Source organism: Oryzias latipes, chromosome 11 (genome assembly GCF_053564925.1).
Source record: "Oryzias latipes strain Hd-rR chromosome 11, Olatipes_Hd-rR_3.1".
Taxonomy (NCBI): Eukaryota; Metazoa; Chordata; class Actinopteri; order Beloniformes; family Adrianichthyidae; genus Oryzias; species Oryzias latipes.
The window spans coordinates 26,586,645-26,609,595 of NC_136247.1; the positions used below are offsets into that span (position 1 = coordinate 26,586,645).

A 22,951-nucleotide genomic window follows, 5' to 3' on the forward strand; every position below is an offset into this window, starting at 1 on the left:
GTCCTAATTGTTTTATTTTACTTTATTTTATTTTTCAATTTTCCTCAAATTTGGAACATGTGGTGTCACCAAAAATGTTCTTAACCAATATCTGTTTATAGTTAAGCTCGAAACATTGACTCATCCCCTTGCAACTGTTCATGTTTAATAAAGGCAGTGAAGAAAATACAGTTTGAAGAGCATATCTCCCATAACCATAAATGCCTTGTTAAGAACAGCCAATGTCTGGACTAAAAGAAATCTTATCTTTTTCCCTGTTGGTTTAGTTTATTTATTGTATGTTTCTTGTGCATTTTGGGGTTTTAATGCCACAAACTCTTGCCTACTTTAAAGACTCCAAATCAACATAATGTTGGCCAAAAACTTGATTGATTCAGTCTCTAATGCTGAAACGTCTATCTAAATTATCCTTCTCCCGATTCCTCCTCTTCAATTCAACTTAACCCATTCATCAGTTTAATTGTTTACTCATTTAGCTGTTGTTTATACTGTTTTCGCTCCCTCCCTCCGTCTTTAGTCCTCAGAGTGAAGCTTCAATGATGCAGACACCTTTCACATACATCATGATGTTTCGGTCATACGAGAAGACTTTTCCATTAATTCACATTCATCCTCCGCAGACATCCATTAACCTCCCTTTAAGCCTGCTTAATAAAAAAAGAGATGATTTACAATATAGAAGTTGTTTATCCACAATAGGAGGGATCTTCAAATGACAAGTGCCCTGGCTGATTTATGTCTCTACAGCACTGACCCACATGCACACACAATACAGCACAGGCTGCATTTAGACATGTATCATTTGTATGTAGGTTGTCTGTGTGTGTGTGTGTGTGTGTGTGTGTGTGTGTGTGTGTGTGTGTGTGTGTGTGTGTGTGTGTGTGTGGGTGTGTGTGTGTGTGTGTGTGTGGGTGGGTGTGTGGGTGGGTGTGGGTGTGCGTGTGTGTGTGTGTGTGTCTTTAGGTCTGGCACCCTGACCCACTTTCACCTCCCTCAGCAATTTCCTGCAGATGGATTCAATAACCTTGATGTGTTCACAGTCATCGTGCATCTACTCTGCAGCATCCTGAGCGTTCAAACTTGAACAAGTTGAGAAGTTTCTTCACTTTCCAGTGCCTCCAGTCACGAGGATAAGTTCATGTATTTAGTTTGATAACATCCTTGTTCAGGAATCTAAAGAAATGCCAGAATCCTGTTTACATTTCAAAGAGAATCCATTTCATGACTAAATTATGATAACTTTTTTTTTGTTCAAAGGTCGTTCTTTTATTGAGGAATATATATTAGCTGATTCTGTTTTTATTCCACACTCTAATCTAATGCAAGTGGTTTTAAAGAGACGATTTCTCTTCTCCATAGAGCTTGGAATTGTCCGTGTAGTTTTGAAGGCACAGCTAACTGTAAGGAAGGTAAATGAATAAAGAAGTATTGTGGAAAAATATGAAATGAGATATGGTTGTTTTTTCACTCGGATAAAAACATAAAAAAATCCAAATAAATGCCTTTTTTCTAAACACAAATACGTTTTGCCATATTTCCTTATAAGAAAACTGGCTGTAGAGCAAGGCTGCATGAGGCTGTCTTTCGGTCTGCTTAACTATTGAAATGAATGGATGGCTGCCACAGAGTACCGGTATGCTTTCAACACTGTTTCACTGAAACGTTTCCGTTTGAATGATTCATTTTTAGCATTAGCATACATTATATACTATCTTGTTTCTTCTTATTTGGGCCTGGAAGACTTACCTGACAGTAAAATGTTGAACACTGAAAATGTGATTTACGTTAATAGCAAGTTAACCTGTAGAGTTAAAAAAAACAAAGATTTAATCAGGATTTAAAGATTAAGTTTAAGATTTTAAATGCCAAGGATTTGATCATTTCCCTGTAATCTAGTTCTAATATTAGTTGAGTTGTAAGAGTCATAAACAGGTTAGAAGTCTAAAACACGTGACTTATTATTACTAAGTATTTGCCACATCACACATTAGTTTTTCTTTTTATTGCACAGTGTAACTTTTTTGACCAGTCAGAAGATAGTAAAGTGAAGAAACCTTGTGAGGAGACAGATCTGAGCTCTCACTGTTTCACTGGGTGCTGGAACACTTCACTGCTGCCAATTTCTGCTTTCTGCTCTGTCAGGCATATTGGCTTTTGTTTTTTCCTGCAGCTTCCAACAACAACACAACCCGTTAGAAACAACCTTGAGCGGAAAGAACACCCTCTGACACTTCTTATGTGTCAAGTCTGGTAGTTTTACAGTCTCTAAATCAAACACCCCAGTAGATTTGACTGAATTATGCTATTAACTTCCTTCTGCCTCCTCTGCAGCTCTTCCTCAAAAGCAAAAATCTTCCCCTGTTGGCACAATGAAACATCAAAGCATCCAAGTTGATGTTACTCGCCTTTTCTCTTAAGTCAGCCGCGACAGAGGCAAAAGCAGGGGACCTCAAAGGAAAGCAGGCCTGAAGCTATTGGCACAGCAACAATGAGGAAAGCAAATGGAAGAAAAGGCAGCGAGGCAAATACCTCATTCTTTTGAGGGAGAAATGCTTAAAAAGCATCAGATTTAGCTGTTTTTTTCACATAAACTGATAAAGAAAAGAAGAGGGATAAGAAAAAACTGATTGTGCTGGCAGAGGTTTAAAGATAAGGGTATATCAAAAAGCAAAAGTGTTAATGAAAATGCTATAGGTGGAAATCCGATTCATGGAAATTTTCCTTTTAGAAAGGAAAAAAAATCATTCTGCTCTCAAGAGTTTAAAAGGAAAGACAATTAGCTTGTAGGCCTCCTTAGGATTTCAGAAACACTACTAAGAGGTTTCAGATTTATTGTTTAAAAGGAGCACGTGTTAACTGTTTGTTTAAAGCAGCTGATGGAGGAGAAGATGCAGCGCTGCAGCCTGACACTCCACAGCCTCTAATGTACAAACAGTAAAGGGATTTTCCATTTTAGTCTTAATCCCCTAAAAGCTTCTTGAAGAGCAGCCAAGTTGGCCGCTTCTTCTTTTAATTCAGAGAATATTAGCACTAAAAATCAAAGCATAAAGGGAAAGAATTTGCATTAAGCAGTTTAAGTTCTGACAGATGAGTTAAAGTATGTGCGTTTTGGAATTAACTTATTTATTCTATGTACAGGTCTGCATAAGCAAAATGTCTGCTGAAGAGTGGGAACACAGAGGAACACTAAAAGCCTAAGCTCCCTACAGCTTTATTGATTTCTCGGCAAAATAAAAATGGATGCATTGGGTTTAAGTCAGAAAAAAATACAGATTGCTGGAATGGAATTTTGTGCATGGATGCTGCTGCTCAGTCCTGTTTGACCCATAATTGTTTTTTTTGGTGTGTTTTTTTTAACTTGTCCTGTCCAACAGCTGGGCAAACAGATGAGAGCTGAAGGCCTTTTGTGTTGGACATATTTTACTTTAACAACAGACGTTATGAATCTTCTGAAAACCAGAGGTATGTCTGAATAAACCCCTTTTGTAATCGAGGCAATTTGTAAAATCTGTCCTTTCCAGAGCATGCAAGCAAAATTATAATATAGTAAAATTTAAAATGATTGCTTAAACAAAGCTTAAACTTGAGTTTTGGGACTTTTTTCTAGAATGGTGCTGAGGCTAATAAATTATTGTACTTTTTAAATAAGTAACCATTTATTTCTTTGAGAAAAGAAAGATTCACACCCAGTAAAAGAAAAAAAGTCAATATTCAAATTTTAGGGGTCGTAATTCAACTTTGAATATGACAACCTCTCAACTCTTCTGAAAACCTCATGAAATACATTCTGACATTTCAAAACACACGTTTCTTTTACTGCACCAGTATTTGCTTCTCTACAGTTTTTAAATTGACATTATAGATATTTTTACTGAACAGGAACTATAAAATTTTAGTTTTCACCCTTGATAAAAAGAAGAATAACTCTGAAGCAGAATAGAATATGACAACCTGAAGAAAGCTTTGACATATAAGTGGAACAAGTGACAACATTAGCACACTGTGTGACTGATGGTTTTTTTATTTTCAGACTGGAGAGCTACTTTGTACGTAAAGACCATCATAAAAAGGCTGTCAATAATGACTGTGTTTCAATAATTGTTTAGAAATGCTCTCAGACTCCCATACGGTCTGTATACATCATACCTATCTGTCAATAATTGGCACTTCAGTGCCTCAATATGGTCCAATAACAAGATGTGCACACATATCGCAAGTCATTTTCTTTGGTGTTATTAAGAACAGAAAGAGACACTTTAAAAACAAACTGAGTCTTAAATTTTCAGACAAGTTGTCTCCACAAACTCTAATTTCCTGTTTTTATTAAATGTATTTATCTTTTTATTGTCTTTTAAGAGACTGTCCTATTTTCTAATGCAAAAATATTAAATGTTTTTACTAATCTGTACTTTTTAAAGTAAAAAAAAAGAGGAAGTGAGAGTAAAAATCAAACATGATGATCAATAATGGGCAGAAACACTTTGTCAGAAATTGCAAAAGATTTTTATTGACTCCATTTAAAGCAGAGCTGTATGCTCACCTATCTCACCCAGATACTACTGGAAAAGATAGATAATAAATGAACAAAAAGCTGCAGAACACTTGATGTGTACTGGAATCCCTCTCTGTTTCTGCCCCCTGCTGTTCATATTCCTGAACTACAGCTGGAGAAGTCAGAAAACTGCCCGAGGCGCATGAAGACTAATCTGGGCAAAGTCAAAAGCTGAGCCAAACTTTTTCATAAGTGCGTCAGTGTCAACATGCTTTGGTTGGGTGGTTCCAGAGGGCAACACACCCACATTGTCATTGTTGTGGTTTCTGTTCTGTTTCAAAGAAAGCCTCGCTTTAGTTTATCGTTACAGGTGACTTGATGCGGCATCAAATTAGAAAAGGAGCTTTTCAAATGGAATAAAAATAAAAGCACAGCAAGTTTACAACATATAAAGTGTAACATCTTTACTGACAGTCTGCTTGAAGACTTGTGTTACCCTTGCTGTGTGTCACTACTGATCAGAAACACTGGAACAAACTTCAAAAATGTAGTTAAATGCAATATTTTTGTCGTTCAGCTAAATAAAATCTTGACCTATTTCTGCGTAGTACCTCTTTATATACCAGTGTTTTCAAATGACAGACAAATAAGTTCAGTGATGCCAAAATAAGTTCAAAACAAAGATTCAAATAAACATAAATAAGATACATGTGAATAAGAAAGGGGTTATTTTATAGACTTGAAGACTTTAAAAAAAAGGAGTGCGTCACTCATTTCTTCAGAGCTAAAAGGATAACATAAAATACTATAAAAAGTTTCTCTTAAAAAGTAAACAACAATTAAATGAGAGTGTATATGATGACTGACTGTCTTTTTAAAATTTATATAAACACCTATTTTCTTCAATTGTGGTTATCGTGTGAAACTGTCAAAACCACAAAAAGGATCCATTATTAAGCCTTGGGTGTGAGTTGAAACCCAAGTGATCGTTGGTGATTCAGTGAAACAAAGCATGAGGAGGTGTGACACAAATATCATAATGGGACGAATGTAATGTGGACTTGAGTCATTTACTGGACTCTACATCGTTTTATATAAAAGAATATCCTGTAACTAATGTGTAAACTCATACATAACCTCTTAGTTTGGTGAAGTGAGACTAAAAAAAGGTAAAACTGAATAAAATGACATTTTCTTGTTTTGTTTGGTTGTTGTGGTTAGAGGCAGCGCAAAGGGTCTGGCCTAAGGACACACACCGGATGAAGCTCATTGCGCAACCCCTACACACTGCCAACTGAGCCAACCAGCCACTCCGGCGGAAATTAGCTTTTATTTTTGCACTTATTCTGTGAAATTTAATCTAAAATGAATATTATTCCCATGTCTTGATGACAATTAATAATTTTGAATGTTTTGTATGTCCCAAAAACCCACCATGCCTTCCGTTGGATTTTTCTTTTACTGTTTTTCTTGTCAGTTGTGTTAGATTTGAAGCATTTATTGCTGAGTTAATCGATGAAAACCAAACTGGTTTTGTGAGAGGCAGACAAACCCAGGATAACAGTAGAAGAAGCCTGCATGTAATTCACACCATAACTGAAAGCAAACTAAAAGCAGCTCTAATCAGCCTAATCAGCCTAGATGCCACAATCACAAAAAAGAACAAGATGAGGGATTTCCAGGACTTAAAGGTGGAATTTGGATTCACCAATCACGATTTTTCTTCGATACTTCCAGATGAGGGAATATTTTAACAAAGAAATTAGATCAGAAGAGGGGAGTGAACAAAACCCAGACTTACAGGCAATAATAGGAGCGTACCAGCATAAAACATCCAAAATCATTTCTAAACTGTCCACAGCCTCATTTCATGTCAGAAAAACAAAACTTTATATGATAAAGAAAAGGGGGAAAAGGAAATGTCCATCACTATTTCAGAGAAAGAATGGTATTCAATGTGTTTAACTCAGTCTTCTACCACATCACTGAAATGGAGGGAATTTAACTGGAGAAATCTCATGTGCTTCTTTATTAAACAATCAGCAGATCCACAGACATGTTACGTGATATAGTAAATGCAAATCCTTCTCATATCTTCTGGAGCTGTTCCCAAATAGGATAATTTTGGCATTCCATCCATCATGTTTTAACAAACGTTCTGCGCTATACAATCCCCTTCACTCAGGTAGTATTACATCTGGGTAAAATTTCTGAAATAGTCATAGCTCAAGATCACCAGGTGAAAATATTCCTAATTGCAGCAAGAAAAGCAATAATCAGAAGATGGCATAACCCTTGTTATATAACATAACCTATCTAACATAACCTACGGCAGGGGTCTGGAACCTTTTTGGCCAAGAGAGCCATAAACGCCACATATTTTGAAATGTAATTTCGAAAGAGCCATACAATAATGTAGTGTCCCTTCCCCACACTGAGGCACGGAGACTTAACCTCTTTTAAAGTTCTTTATTCCGATTACTGCAGACCGCAACAAACGCCGTTCAATTCATTCAGCAACTCCTGAATCTCTCCCGCCGACACGAGAGCGCTTCTCCCAACTTTATATTCCCCTGCTCCCGCTGCAGCCCTCCCATTTCCCTTATTCGGCCCATAGCTGAACCCCATTGGTCCAAACTACCTAACAACAGGCTGAGCGACAGAACTGAGAGCCAATCAGATCTCTGCTTGACGCGTTCAATGAACTCCAGAACTTTTAACGCGGCCCAACAGCCATCCAACTCAGTCCGCGACAATTTGTTTAAAACTAAATATACAAATGAATGTGTGCATTTGATTTAATTTCAACATTTTTAAAGTACAATAAGTCTGTGGATTCTTTTTTAATAACATTGTTATTCTGTTGCTAATAAATGATGAGTATTTCTCGTGGTAGTTTTGCTGATGGTCTAGTCTGGTTGATACGTGGTGAGTTTCTGCTTCGTTCAGGCGTTGAGACTTTAAACGTGATCGTAGGTCTGACTGTTCTGTAGATGTGACAAAGACTGCTCACATGCAGACGGGGAGCCAAACACACACTCACACGCCACAGTGAGTGACAGGCAGCGGGTTTTACGTTTTTACAATCCCTGCGCGATTCACCTGCTGCCTGTCCCCACAACCCCTCACCCCCACCCTCTGCTTTCTCCCTCACACATCCCGTCCCCGCATCTGCGCGCTCTTTCTCAGAGACGGGAGCGTGCAGTTTTAGGTACGTCAATTCACAGGTTTCCAGCTGGTACAAACTCTGTGAAATAATAGATAATAGTAACTGATAGCGCTGGCGCAGATTTCTCTCTCTAAGCACCGCTACTACTGCGCGCCTCTGGCATCGCATCGCGCCCGAGAAGGACTGGTCTAATGAAAAAAAAAACTATAATTAAAGATTTGTCTGCGAGCCACATGTGACCATCAAAAGAGCCATATATGGCTCGCGAGCCATAGGTTCCCGACCCCTGACCTACGGGGTCAAGATGAGCATTGATGTGTTCTCCCTACCATGACAAAGGTGGATAAAAGTGGAGAGGATTTCATGTAATCCATGGACACCAGTGAAGATCACAAATTATTGAAGAACACTGTCTAGTGGGTCTAGATGACCCAACTCCCAATGTTAAAGTGCCTAGGATAACACAAGGGTTACGCCAGAACCACCAACCATCACAGATTGGACAGAAATAGTGGAGGAGATCTACATCATGGAAAAGAGGAATTTTGTTTTAAGATTGAGAGAAGGAAAATTTAAGGAAAAATGGGACAGATACTCTTCTTCTCTTTGTTTGTAAGCCGTATTTTGCTTGATGTCATGTACATGTTACATCTTGTTTAAAAAAATGAAAAATAAAACTTAATAAAAAAGGTGGACCAACATCATACTGATACTGAATATGGGTTAGGAGGCACTAGTTTATATGATTTGTTGAACTGCTTGTCCTGCTGCTTTTTGTCATTGTAAAGAGTAAGGTGTGTTTTTTTTTTCCGGAGAGTAATATTTTGTCATGCTGTCACTTGATGTTACTTGCCAAGGAAAATACTTTAACCTCGTGAGACCTGGGATCCACGTGTGTGGACATCAAATTTTGGTGTATAATACCACAGTAGTTTTTCTGCTTAACTGGGGCCCTGTGACGGTGTGTAGTGGGTCAAACAAGAGCTTGGGTCTTAAGGGGTCAAAGACCGGTGAAAGATTCTCATTAACTTGTTCTGTTGAAGCTATATGTTTTTTTTCCCCAAAAAACACACCAGAAAAATATTTATCAGTTTACAAAGTGTATGCAAAAGGTTTTTCGGAAGCAAAATGACCGGCAATCTCTAGGTGGTTTCTTTACAGCGATGAAAGCTGCTGCTCAAAAATTGGATTAGCAATCCTCAGAAGAGTTTCTAGATCAATCCCCAGCTCTTTTCCATCAAAATATCTTAAAATATAGTTGCTCTGAATTGAAATCTTAAAAAGCCTTATATGTCGCATTTTGTTAAGGTGTAAAGCAGGGGTCGGGAACCTATGGCTCGCGAGCCATATATGGCTCTTTTGATGGTCACATGTGGCTCGCAGACAAATCTTTAATTATACTTTTTTTTTTCATTAGACCAGTCCTTGTCTGGCGCAATGCGATGCCAGAGGCGCGCAGTAGTAGCGGTGCTTGGAGAACAAAATCTGCGCCAGCCCTATCACTTTACTATTATCTATTATTTCACAGAGTTTGTGCCAGCCAGAAACCTTTGAATTGACGTGCCTAAAACTGCGCGCTCCCGTCTCTGAGAAAGAGCGCGCAGTTGCGGGGACGGGAGCTGTGAAGAAAAAAGCAGAGGGTGGGGGTTGTGGGCACGGCCAGTAAGGTGAATCGCGCAAGGATTGTAAAAACGTAAAACCCGCTGCCCGTCACTCATTGCAGCGTGTGAGTGTGTGTTTGGCTCCCCGTCTGCATGTGATCAGTCTGTCTAACATCTAAAAAACATTCAGACCTATGATCACGTTTAACGTCTCAACGCCTGCATGAAGCAGAAACTCACCACCTATCAACCAGACTAGACAATCAGCAAAACTACCACGAGAAATATTCATCATTTATTAGCAACAGCATAACGATGTTATTAAAAAGAATCCACAGACTTATTGTACTTTAAAAATGTTGAAATTAAATCAAATGCACACATTCATTTGTACATTTAGTTTAAACATATTGTTGCGGTCTGAGTTGGACTGGGTGGCTGTTGGGCCGCGTTAAAAGTTCTGGAGTTCATTAAACGCATCAAGCAGAGATCTGATTGGCTCTCAGTTCTGTCGCTCAGGCTTTTGTTAGGTAATTTGGACCAATGGGGTTCAGCTATGGGCCGAGTAAGGGAAATGGGAGGGCTGGAGCTGGAGGGGGGGAATATAAAGTTGGGTGAAGCGTTCTCGTCTCGGCGGGAGAGATTCAGGAGCTGCTGAATTAATTGTTCGGCATTCGTTGCGGTCTGCAGTAACCAGAATAAAGAACCTTAAAAGAGGTTAAGTCTCCGTGCCTCAGTGTGGGAAAGGGAAGCTACATTATTGTATGGCTCTTTCGAAATTACATTTAAAAATATGTGGCGTTTATGGCTCTCTTGGCCAAAAAGGTTCCCGACCCCTGGTGTAAAGGAACGTCTTAGATTCCATTGTGATTAGATCAGGAAAACACCCTTGTTTTCTCAGAGACACGGCTTGTCCTTGTGCGTCTACAATGGCATAGCCACTGTAAACAAAAAAGGTGGCGACAACTTCACGCCTTTTCGTTTGTCATACTTGACTAAGCTGCTATTTAGAATTTAAAGAGCGTTAAGACAAACTCCCTATTACTCTCCCTTTGGCGTGGACTGAAATGTCTGGAGTGAGTGCTGAGAGATTATATTTATGCATTAGAGTTGAATAAATACAGTCAGTAGAGCAAATCTAAGCCAGCGCAGACGAGATACACTAATATTTGTGAGGGATTAAAGGATTTATTGTAGTCCATGCATGCAGACTCATGTTTGCTGGTTTGAGTGCCTCTAACATTCTTTCTGTCTGCTCCACTGTCTGATTTCTGTCCGCTCCAACGACCAAAATTCCCTTCAAATAGTTAAACACGAGTACATTTGAAACTAAACTCAGCAGGTTAAATAAGAAAAAACACAGGTTCAGTGTAGGATGATGAAAATAATAAATAAAACTCTTCATTCTCATTTCTCATAATAGGGAGCCGGTTTAGCTCGTGCTGGTTTGCGGTGCCTTCCATTCGTGAAACCAGGGTTCGACTCTGTGCTGCTCCCTGTTCCCTTCTCTACTTCTGGGCCGGTCCCAAGCCCGGTTGCTTTGAGAGGGTTGCGTCAGGAAGGGCATCCGGCGTAAAACATTGCCAAGTTTACCATGCAACTCATTCGCTGTGGCGACCCCTGATGGGAAAAGCTGAAAGGGAAACAACATTCTCATTTCTCATACTCATTTTTTTAACATTGTTGATCCCTGTTTTACAGTGTTTACAGTTATTTACTGGCATTTCGGATTTATGGAAAATAATAAAAAGCTATAAATTTATTTCACCAACACACATTAAAAATATTTTAATCCCAGAAAATAATAAACATTACAAAAACAGATATTGAAAAAAAATACTTTTTTCTTCTACAAGAGGTCTCGTGAACATTAAGGTAGAAGTGAATTAATTGGTTAAAATATTAAAAATAAAGATCTTTTGCTGCCAGAATTAATTTTACTGCATTGCATAAAAATTGCAAAGATACAGAATCAAAGGTCTCAAACCTCTCAAACTGTTTTTACCAACAACATCAGGAAAAGGATTGAAAGGCAACAATTAGGGATATTTAAAAGTCACCTGTAGCTCAAAGACCCATTCCAATGAAAAGTGTGTTTTGGGTGTGTTTTACGTGTTGTTGTGGCATTTTACTCATGGTGGAGGACAAATATAAAGAAACCCTAACTCAAAGTTGCAGGTCTGAGCATTTCTTAATTCCAGTTGTTGTGAATCAAAAGCAGATGGGCTACAAGCTCCCTGCTCCCTTCCGATGCATCACTAGCTCTGAAACTCCTTGACATTTTTTTTGCAATGTTTTTTTGTAATCTTAGGTTGGGGTTGTGAGGGGCTGTAAGCTATCAGGAGCAAATGTAAATGAAGGGATGATGGGGGCGGCCGTTGTGCAGTGGTATGGCGATCGAACTTTAATCGGAAGATTGCCGGTTCGATACCCAGCTATGTGTCGAAGTGTCCCAGAGCAAGACCCTGAACCCCACGTTGCCTCTGGTGGGAGGTTGGCACCAATGTTCGGTAGCGGAGCCGCCATCAGTGTGTGAATTGGAGAATGGGACTGTGACTGTAAAGCGCTTTAGGCCTTCGAGGAAGGTAGAAGAGTGCTGTATAAGTATTCGCCAATAATGGGAAATGAGGCGTAACAGGTTGTAACAGTTGTGGAGAAAATATCAAACAAACTCACTGTTTTTTTATTTATTTATAATTTCTTTAATTGTGTAGTTTCTTTAGTTTTGGGACTAAATGTATTTGTTGGAGCTTTTTTGTAAAAAGTCGCTCCTAGCAGGTGTGTGTGGATATTTGTTTTTCTTACAAATAGTTTTTTGCAATCTTGAAAGAAAAAAAAAACATTTTAAGATCCACATGAAAGAAGACACAACGAAGATGTACCTATTTCACTTTTAATTCCAAAGTTTGGCAGAATATTTTACAGTTTAAATCATAAAGAAGCTGCAGTAATTCAATTTCATAGTTTTTGAGTAGTTGAGACAAACATAATCATAGAAATATAAATAAATATATATCTTAAATAAAGAAAAAATCTTACATCAGGGGTCTTAGTTCTAATAAAAGATGATCATATAGAACTATTGATGTCCAGGATCAACAAATGTCAAGAAATCTACTATTATAAAACGTACACTATGTGTAAATAAATAACAACACATTTACAAGCTTTCATTATACAGACTAAGAACACCAGTAAACAGCCTTGCCTTTAAATCAACAATGTTTGATTAACGGCATACAGAAACAAAATGTGTCAATGTTGCCACAAAGGCCAAGAAGAGGCTGATTTTGTGAGGAAATGCAGAAGAAGTTGTTGGTGCCTTGGTGAAGGAGGTGCTTGGTGTTGATGTACCAGTGGTGGTTGGTGAGGATGTGCCAGTGGTGGTTGGTGAGGATGTGTTAGTGGTGGTTGGTGAGGATGTGCCAGTGGTGGTTGGTGAGGATGGGCTAGTGGTGGTTGGTGAAGATGTGCCAGTGGTGGTTGGTGAGGATGGGCTAGTGGTGGTTGGTGAGGATGTGCCAGTGGTGGTTGGTGAGGATGTGCCAGTGGTGGTTGGTGAGGATGTGCCAGTGGTGGTTGGTGAGGATGGGCTAGTGGTGGTTGGTGAGGATGTGCCAGTGGTGGTTGGTGAGGATGGGCTAGTGGTGGTTGGTGAGGATGTGCCAGTGGTGGTTGGTGAGGATGTGCCAGTGGTGGTTGGTGAGGATGTGCCAGTGGTGGTTGGTGAGGATGGGCTAGTGGTGGTTGGTGAGGATGTGCCAGTGGTGGTTGATGCATTTGTGCCAGTGGTGGTTGGTGAGGATGTGTTAGTGGTGGTTGTTGAGAATGTGCCACTGGTGGTTGGTGAGGATGGGCCAGTGGTGGTTGGTGAGGATGTGTTAGTGGTGAATGGTGAGAATGTGCTCGTCGTGGTTAGTGTTCCATTTGTCTCTGAAGTGAAGGTTATTCCACTTGTTGGCGTAGTTACTGCCGTTGCATTCGATGATGTTGATGCATTTGTGCTTGTTTGTCCATGTGAAGAAGCTGTTGAACAGTTTTTATTGTTAAAACATTTTTAGATATTGAGTCCAATTTTGTGTCTGAGGAAAAAATATTAATAATTTATAGAAAAAAAATAATTTTACTTACCAACAAAAAGCAGAATTAAGCCAAAGTGTGCAATCATGATGATGATGATCTTTTCTTTTGTCTCTAAAAAAAGTAATGAAAATGTGTTTCAATAGTTATTACAAAGAAATATCTATAATGGAAGGACATGAAAGTCCTCCTTCTTACCTAATGTTGTAACCAGTTACAGTGTCTAGAGTTACAATTAATTTAGTCACTTCGACTATTGTTTCTCCCTAAAATAAAAGTACTATTTACCATGAAATGAAATACTTTTAAAAAAAAGAAATGAATGCACCAGATACACAATACGAAAACTAGCAATATCATTTTAAAACACAAATAAATACTATAAGCAGTTTTAATATTACAGATAATTTTGCAGCTTGTGTGATGATTGACCAATGGTCTCACGTGAGAGTTTTTATACATCTTTACATATATACAATTTTATTGTTAAGGGCCTGTTAATTCTTTAGACTTAGGTCTTTTAGATTTTGTTTTTCACTTTTTATTTAGATATAGAAACCCCTCCAAATTTTCAATCAAACTAAGAAATTGTTACAACCAAATTAAAGGATGTACCTATTCTTTCTTAGGTCCCTACATTTTTGTTGGGATTTTCAGTTAAGCATAATAAAGTTGTTACAAGAACTATTTTCTAGAAAATTATTTATGAGCACCTAAAAAAAGCATCAAATTATAAGAAAACATTTAGCATACAGCAGTAGAAATGATAATCTACTTACAGAAGATGTCTTTGCTTGAAGGGCAATCTGGGCAGTGAGTGGATTTGTGATCCTTTTCGTTAACAGCAACTTTTTATATTTACAGACAAACACAGGATGACATTAGACTCAGGAAAAGGGTGGAGTGACGCTGGTTTCCATTAAAGAGAAGTTTGTCCTGTAATTTCACAGGTTTTTCTAGTTTTAGTCTGACGCCACAATGGACGTTTGATTAAATAAAACAATTGCACAACCTATTTTGTGTGTGGCAATATTCTTTAAATGAGTAACTGGCCTTGTGAATGTGACTCAACTTTTTTACCTAATACTTGCATGTCCAGAATTCATCACTGCTGTAGTCAGCTGGGTGGAACATCATGCGAAAAAAATAAAAACAAAGCAACTAATCTTAACACAACAATGCTTCGATAGGTTGAAACGTATGACACCCAAATTGTTGAGATGTGTCACAAAAGTGACAGAAAAATATAAGTAAAGATGAGTATTTGAATGAAGTCCCTGATTTCCCCTTCAACTACAGAAAAGACAGTTAAAATCAAATCTTTGACTTCCTTGTTCTCTGCTGTCTTTTTTGCATATTCTAGGAGTGAGAAAAGAAATATGAATATGAGAAAACTGTTATTAATGTAATTGTTACATATTTACGGTTAGCTAAGATCTGTCTTAAATCTGGACCTTTGGCTTCAACATCAACGTTTATTTGAAAGGCAATAATGGCAGGATCCTAATTGGCTTGAACATAAACTGTTTGCTATATCAGTTTTTTAGAACACAGCTTTTTGGTTCTTTAGACCAGTGCTTTTCAACTAGTGTGCCGCGGCACACTAGTTGGAGATGGAGATGGTCAGGTGTGCCGTGGGAAATTACCCTCATTAACTGATCTAAAAACATTTTCCATCTCCAGGATATCAGCTCTGTGTTCATCCAAACAGGCCCTGATAAAACACCTAGTAGTTAGGAATATGAAAGATCGTAAAATAGTTTTTTCTTTGTGTTTATTCGATTCTATTAAAGACATTTTGATAAGAATGACGGTACCGCGATTTAGCCGTAGCTTCAGCTTTTTTTCGGGAAAAGTCCCGCCCCTTCAACTGTCTCCACCAATTATTCTTGGAGGCTTAATCATACGTCATAAGTCTGACCAATCAGAAGTGGTTAAAGTCTTCACTTCCTTGTTCCGATTTTGCTCATAAAGTCGCTCAGTTCCAACAAAAATACCAGCTAAAGTTCGTCTTTAGCGGTGTAGCTTTCCGTGGGATCTGGTGTCAGACCGTGGAAAAAGTGAACAAAACAATGAAGCTCTGAGAAGAGGGTCTGTCTGCGTTTGGCGGCTGTTTGCGTTGCTTCTCCCATCATGCCTTGGGTTAAAGTGTCAGCATCTCAGCGCACAATGAGTCCTCCTTGTTTAACGTCTTGAAACCACAACGAACACACATCAAATAGTTTTTTAATCTTTTAACTTAACTTATTACATCTTTTAGCAAAAACAGCTGCAACTTCCAGCTTTTTCTGCCTCAATTATCACAAAAAAATGTGAGATTGCGAAGGGACTGTACATCAATACAGACTATGATTTTCTCCTTTTTTTTTCGTTTTGGATGCTGGTGTGCTGGTGTGGTTTTTTTCAAGGTCAATGTGTGCCGTGGCTCAAAAAAGTTTGAAAAACACTGCTTTAGACAAGCAATTGGGTGGCCTGGTTTGGCCCATTGCACAGGACTCTGCTGCCATCTGTGCATACCTGTGTGTGCGAATGGGAGAGTGACAAGTGTGACCTGCTGTGGTCTTTGCAAGAACATAGTAAAAAGGATCATTCAGTCACATGTTGTTGTTTTTTTTCAAAGACCTTTGTTATTTGGGACTGATTTTGAAATCATTATAACACCAGTTTTTTTTATCCTTCAGATTTCGGTCAGGGAAAAATCAAATGAATGTATTTAAAAATTGGGAGGAAAAAGTAAAAGTGTACCAAAATAAACCTGGGACAGAAACGGTTACAGTAAGGGAAACAATGTGGTTGGAATGAGGGACAAATAGTCAGCAAAAACAAATAAAATAGGATTGGCAGGACACGCGCCTCAAATGAGTAATCTGCAGCTCTTCAAGGCATAACTGCAACAGATAAAAACAACACCAAACAAATGAGAAACATTTTACATAAGTAACTAAGAGAGAAGAATAAATCATTCAGGGGTAGAATTTCTTAACAGGGTTTCAAGATTTCTCTGAAAGATGTTTAAAAATTTGACACACAAAAACAAAAATTCTATTGAATCCAAAACTGTACGATGGTTTAAGGAGAGAGAATCTTTAAGCGGCCGATGCTGGCTGCAGAGCGGCTGCGCTGCGGTGAAGACAAAAAGGAAGGTTTTATATGAATATATAAATAAATAAAAGAAGCAAGAAGGGAAAAAACTGTGGGATCGAGCAGTTTTCTGTGTCTGCCAAATGTTTAACTCATTATTTATTGAACTGTCAGTTTTGTGGCTGTTCGACAAGCGTTTGTTTATAATAGGTCTGCATGGAAAAATGCCCCAAATCACTGTTTGCAAACAAGTTACAACCTATTGAATGTAGCCCAGATTGTTTTGGCTCAGAATAGCACAAACTCTCAAGAAGACCTGGACAGCAACATGAGCCCCAACATTATCATAATGTTTATTTAACACAAATGAACCGGATGTTCGTCTCTCGTCCCCCACTCCCCATTTTGGTCAGAAAATACTCTTTTTTTTTTTTTAATAAAAAGTGCTAAAATTCTGAAATCTTGTAGAACTTCTGTTGCCCGCTAATGATGTCAGGGCACAATGTGCTCTGCAACCAGACCATTTAAAAAAAACATTTAAAATGCAAAGTAATTTGCCAAAAAGCCTGGGAGTTGATAGTGGGGGGGGGCTAAACTAAGTAAATAAATAAACAAGAGACAAATATAAATCAGCCAAATGGGGCGGGGGGGGGGGGGTAAATAATAATATATAAAATAAAAAAATGTTTAAAAAAATGGGGGGGGGGGGTGAAGAAAGAAAAAACCTTTTTTAGAAAAAAAACATTTTAAAATCCACATTAAAGAAGACACAACAAAGATGTACCTGTTTCACTTTTAATTCAGTAGCTTGGCAGAATATTTCACAGTTTAAATCATAAAGAAGCTGCAGTAATTCAATTTCATAGTTTTTGAGTAGTTGAGACAAACATAATCATAGAAATATAAATAAATATATATCTTAAATAAAGAAAAACGATTACATTAGGGGTCTTAGTTATTGTAAAAGATGATCATGAAGAAACCCCGATGTCCAGGATCAATGGATATCAAGAACTTAACTAGCATAGAACTTACACTTTGTGTACATAGATAAGCATTCACAAGCTTTCATTATACAGACTAAGAACACCATTAAAGAGCCATGGTGTCCTTCTTTCCTTGCCTTTAAATCATGTTAGATCAGCGGCATACAGAAACAAAATCTGTCAATGTTGCCACAAAGGCCAAGAAGAGGCTGATTTTGTGAGGAAATGCAGAAGAAGTTGTTGGTGCCTTGGTGAAGGAGGTGCTTGGTTTTGATGTACCAGTGGTGGTTGGTGAGGATGTGCTAGTGGTGGTTGGTGAGGATGTGCTAGTGGTGGTTGGTGAGGATGTGCTAGTGGTGGTTGGTGTTCCAGTTGTCACTGTGGTTATTCCACTTGGTGCACTGGTAATCAGTCCACTAGTTGCTGGTCCAGCAACCATCGTTGTATTAGTGATTGGTCCAGCTATCGTTGCATTAGTGATTGGTCCAGCAACCATCGTTGCATTAGTGATTGGTCCAGCTATCGTTGCATCAGTGATTGGTCCAGCTATTGTTGCATCAGTGATTGGTCCAGCTATTGTTGCATCAGTGATTGGTCCAGCTATTGTTGCATCAGTGATTGGTTCAGCTGTTGTATTTGTGGGGAACTCTGATGTTGATGCATTTGTGCTTGTTTGTCCATGTGAAGAAGCTGTTGAACATAGTTTTTTATTGTTAAAACATTTTTAGATATTGAGCCCAATTTTATGTCTGAGGAAAAATTATTGATAATTTATAGAAAAAATTTTTTACTTACCAACAAAAAGCAGAATGAAGCAAAGGTGTGCAATCATGATGATGATGATGTTTTTCTTTTTCTTTTGTCTCTAAAAAAAGTAATCATCACAAATTAATCAAAATGTGTTTGAATAGTTATTACAAAGGAATATTTATAGTGGAAGGACATGAAAGTGTCCTCCTTCTTACCTAATGTTGTAACCAGTTACAGTGTTAGAGTTACAATTTATTTATTCACTTTTACTATTGTTTCTCTAGACGTCATTTGATTGTAATTTTGGCAAATATTAAAAAGTAATATTTAAACACACTAAGGAGTGTACCATTTTGACCAAAGTAGTCATACTCTCATACACTTTACCTAAAATAAAAGTACTATTTACCATGAAATGAAATACTTAAAAAAAAAGGAAATGAATGCACCAGATACACAATTTGAAAAATAGCAATAGCATTTTAAAATGGAAATAAATATTCAGCAGTTTAAATATTGGAGATTATTTTGCTGCTTGTGTGATGATTGACCAATTGTCTCACTTGAGAATTGCTGCTACATACATATAATTTTAATTTTAAGAGCCTGTTAATTCTTTAGACTTAAGATCTTTTAAGATTTTGTTTTTCACTTTTTATTTAGATATAGAAACCCCTCCAAATTTTCAATCAAACTTAGAAATTGTTACAACCAAATTAAAGGATGTACCTATTCTTTCCCAGGTCCCCTACATTTTTGTTGGGATTTTCAGTTAAACATAATAAAGTTTTTACAAGAACTATTTTCTAGAAAATTATTTATGAGCACCTAAAAACAGCATGAAATTATGAGAAAACATTTAGCATACACCAGTAGAAATGATAATCTACTTACAGAAGGTGTCTTTGCTTGAAAGGTGATCTGGGCAGTGAGTGGATTTGTGATCCTTTTGGTTAACAGCAACCTTTTTATATTTACGGACAAACACAGGATGACATTAGACTCAGAAAAAGGGTGGAGTGATGCTGGTTTCCATAAAAGAGAAGTTTGACCTGTAATTTCACAGGTTTTTCTATTTTTTTCCAGTCTTTTTGATCCTTCAGATTTCGCATATACTATACTACTATAACTTCTCCTTTAGAGTTGAAGGCTGCAGACTGCCTTCATGGACCTTAAAAGAGAGGCAAGGACAGCTGATTAGATGGAATCCAGACCAATCACACAATACAATTGCTCCCCATTTAGCGTCAATCTGCTACTAGAGCTTCTCACTGTTGCTGTTCTTAAAACACAGCTCATTGTTTGCTGTACCTCTGAAATATCTTAACACATGCTGAACGGTTACCTGCTGCTTTTCTGTTGGCTCGCACAAGTATTGTGGTGATGTGCTGCACAAAATGTGCACAAAATTTACAGTCCTGTATAATGATACGTTTCAGCTACTTGTTAACATTTTTCTTTTGGACTGAAAGAAATCTATACCAAGGAAAAGCATAAATCGGCCTAATCCAGTCTCTTAAATGTGACTGACAGCATCTCTGTAATATTTTACAACACTCTTTATTGCTTAATATAATGATTAAGTCATCAGTCCAAAAGATCATCATCATCATATTTTTATAAAGCACTTTAACACAATTAAAATTTGAATCAAGCGCTGTTCATCATGTGTGACCCAAGCATTCCAAAGCTAAGGGTTTTTCCTTTTTCCCATTTGCTATGTAATTTATTATTATAATAGAATTTACACATAAGCTTTAAATGGGTCGAATTATAGGTGGAGTCAGGAAGCTGCGGTCTTCTTGTGTAGTAAATGGTCTTTGTTTAAATAACTTGTGCAATTATTTTTGTCTGTAGATTTAATTGAATTGTAATTTGTTTTTTTGTCAATAGAGTTTGTTGTTTTTGTTCAATTTTTTTATAAATTGTTTAAGGTTTCTATCTATCCATCAATCTTCAGAACTCACTTAATCCCTTTCTGTGTCATGGGGCTTCTGGGACCAACCCAGCTACTGTTCTGCAAAGGCAGAGCACACCCTGAACACGTCACCAATCTGTTTAACGCTTCTGTGTAGTTTATATTACTAAGAGTTTTTATTTTTACCTTGTTTGTGAATACTCTGTAAAAAGTGTGTACTTGTTCACTTGTTTAGTGGTCTTGGATAAAAGTGTAGACCAAACCAACACTACATTTTTCTGCATGCATCTCCAAACAAAGTGCTATTCAGTGTGGCCGACATTTGAGAATGTATTTGTGTTAAAAGCATGCCATCTCCTGGTGACATCCTGCCAATGCTTGAACAATAATGGTTACATTTGTGGGAAGCATCAATGCAAGCGCTTCTATATGATAAACTGAAACGTTTTCTAAAAGGTATTTTTGTCTTTTTTTTCTGAAATACATACATGTGGACGGCAACTGAATACAACTTTAGGTCAAGAATGAAAGGAACAAAAATAAAAAATATACTTCTGGTAAAGGCTGAGACAGTATCCAGCAATACTGATGTGAAAGTCAAATAAATTAAATACTAAACAAAAATAAATCTGTCTAATCATCAGGGTCCCCAAAGGCACCAAGAAACAATGCTAAGGCACAACCTAAGGCAAAGTAAGATTTGTTTACATTATTTGATAGAGCAGATGCCCTGAACTATTTCTATTTGATTATACTTATACCTTTGTGTTTGCAAACAAGCTTGTTACTAAACATGGATATAATAATAACTGACTTTCAAACAGGAACAACGGTTGACTCCTCTTTCATGGTTTGGTGGAGCCGTGTCCCTCTTTCCACCTCTTTTGGTCCTTTTCCCTATAGCTGCCTTCTAACTTCTGTTTGCTGCCTTCGGTTTTGTCTTCACAGGTATGCAGGATTACTAACAGGGACTCCTGCCACACCTAATACCCGTCTCTACTCACCCCGACTGTGTTTTTTTTCCTAGCCTTTGTCAGCGAACCTCTAGGACCTATACCATGCTTAACACATTAAGTGAGGGAATGTTATAAAGAAAGTACATTTATCTAAGCATAAGTATCACTATATGATCTAGTTTAAGATTTAGGGTTAAACAAACCAATAAATTAATGACTCAGATAATTCAGGGGAGTCTCCATTGTAATTCTATCGGTTTTACATATTCGATGAGTCAGAGTGTATGTATGTGTCCTTCTGAGTCAAAAAATCAAAGATGGCAACAGGCTGTACAATCCCATAAATCATGTTTACTGTCAGCATGCATTCAATGGCTTGATTTCGCACAATCAGTGGTCTGATATCAATTTCAAGTAGGCTATACATATTCACAGTGTTTCAAGTTTAAACATACTGGTAATGTGAAATCAAAATTTAATTTTAAGAAATTCCAGACAGGGCTGCATGGTGGAGAAATGGTTAGTGCTCTTGCCTCACAGCAAGAAAGCCCACAGTTCAAGTCCTGGCTGGGGGATCCTTCTGTGTGGAGTTTGCAAGTTCTCCCCATGCATGCATGGATTTTCTGCAGTTTCTGGCTTCCTCCCAGGGTCCAAAAACATGCTTCATAGGTTAATTGTTTATTCTAAATCACATGTCAAACTCAAGGCCCGCCGGGCAAATGTGGCCCACCATTTCATTTTATGTGGCCCGCGGGAGCATAAAAGTTTTTAATTTCTTAAAGTAAGAATTGGTGAGTATTTATTCATATCTAGGGGGAATCGGACTTGAAATATCGTATTGGGCAACTATACATTAGGATTTTAAACACTGTCCATAAAACTTAACCTGAAATTTAAAAGGATTTATGCTAGAGTAACAAGCACACATATGTTTTCTAGGCAACTGTAATTGTCACTTTAAAAAGTTATAATAAACATAAAAAGGGTTATTTAACATTAAGGAGTTGGTTCATTTATTTTCCATTACATTTAGTTACATGTATAAGTTATATCTGGCCCTTTGAGGACAACCACTATGCTGATGTGGCCCTCGGGGAAAATGGGTTTGACGCCCCTGCTCTAAATTGTACCTAGGTGAGAATGTGAGTGTGCATGGGTGTGTGATTGTGGTCCTGCCTTTGCACACACACGGCCACACAGATCTGCCGGAACAGGCTACGGCAGACCCATGACCCCGAAAGGGGTTTAGAAAATGAATGAATGAAATTCCAGACATATAGAGGGATAAGTGCTGTTTTGTGTTGTCTTACTTATAACAACACAACCATGATCGCATCCAAACAAAGTTGATTATCACCCACAGCTCTTGTAGTTCAGTTCATTTGTCCTCTGTATATTTCAGTTACTAATTTTATTTGCCCGTTCCAAAGCTCCCTGCATTACTATTAATTTAAGTATTGCTGGTTGAGGTTATGTGTTGTTTTGTTACAAGTCTAGGTTAAGAATTAAAATGTTTTATATATTTAAACTCCTCCACTAAATACCATACTGATAAAATCAAAGAAGCCACAGTGTCATAGAAATCCTAAATCAAAGATAACATGAACTATATAGTTATAAACTATAAGGTTGGACCAGAATTACTCTAGGTTCAGAGGAGCAGTTGGATAGACTAAAGAAAAAAAATCCACAGACCACAATAAGGATTTTAAACTTTTGGTTGTTTATAAGTGAATGTAAATCAATGACTCAGCACCTGTGAAAAGGTAGACTCTCCTAACACAATTGAACACAATGTCCAATTGCTCCCTTGTAGCAACCAGGGTCCCAAGGTTCTTTTTCTGTTGCTCGTGTTCAAACCCTAGTTGGGTGGCTCGCCATCACTATACTTCCGTTCTCTGCGGTATGTGGGAATAAA

At 37.8% G+C, this 22,951-nt stretch overlaps 2 long non-coding RNA genes across 2 annotated transcripts; both read right to left on the reverse strand.

Moving 5' to 3' along the window:
- Window positions 1-12,141: 12,141 nt before the first annotated feature.
- On the reverse strand, window positions 12,142-14,251 carry LOC144995686 (uncharacterized). The gene is made up of 3 exons (XR_013659197.1): window positions 14,122-14,251; window positions 13,394-13,456; window positions 12,142-13,288 (listed from the first exon to the last, which is right to left on the reverse strand). It is a non-coding gene; the product is annotated as an uncharacterized LOC144995686 (long non-coding RNA).
- A 3,212-nt stretch (window positions 14,252-17,463) lies between these two features.
- LOC105355023 (uncharacterized) lies at window positions 17,464-19,188 on the reverse strand. Its single transcript, XR_909525.4, has 3 exons — window positions 19,054-19,188; window positions 18,205-18,274; window positions 17,464-18,099 (listed from the first exon to the last, which is right to left on the reverse strand). It is a non-coding gene; the product is annotated as an uncharacterized LOC105355023 (long non-coding RNA).
- Window positions 19,189-22,951: the final 3,763 nt, after the last annotated feature.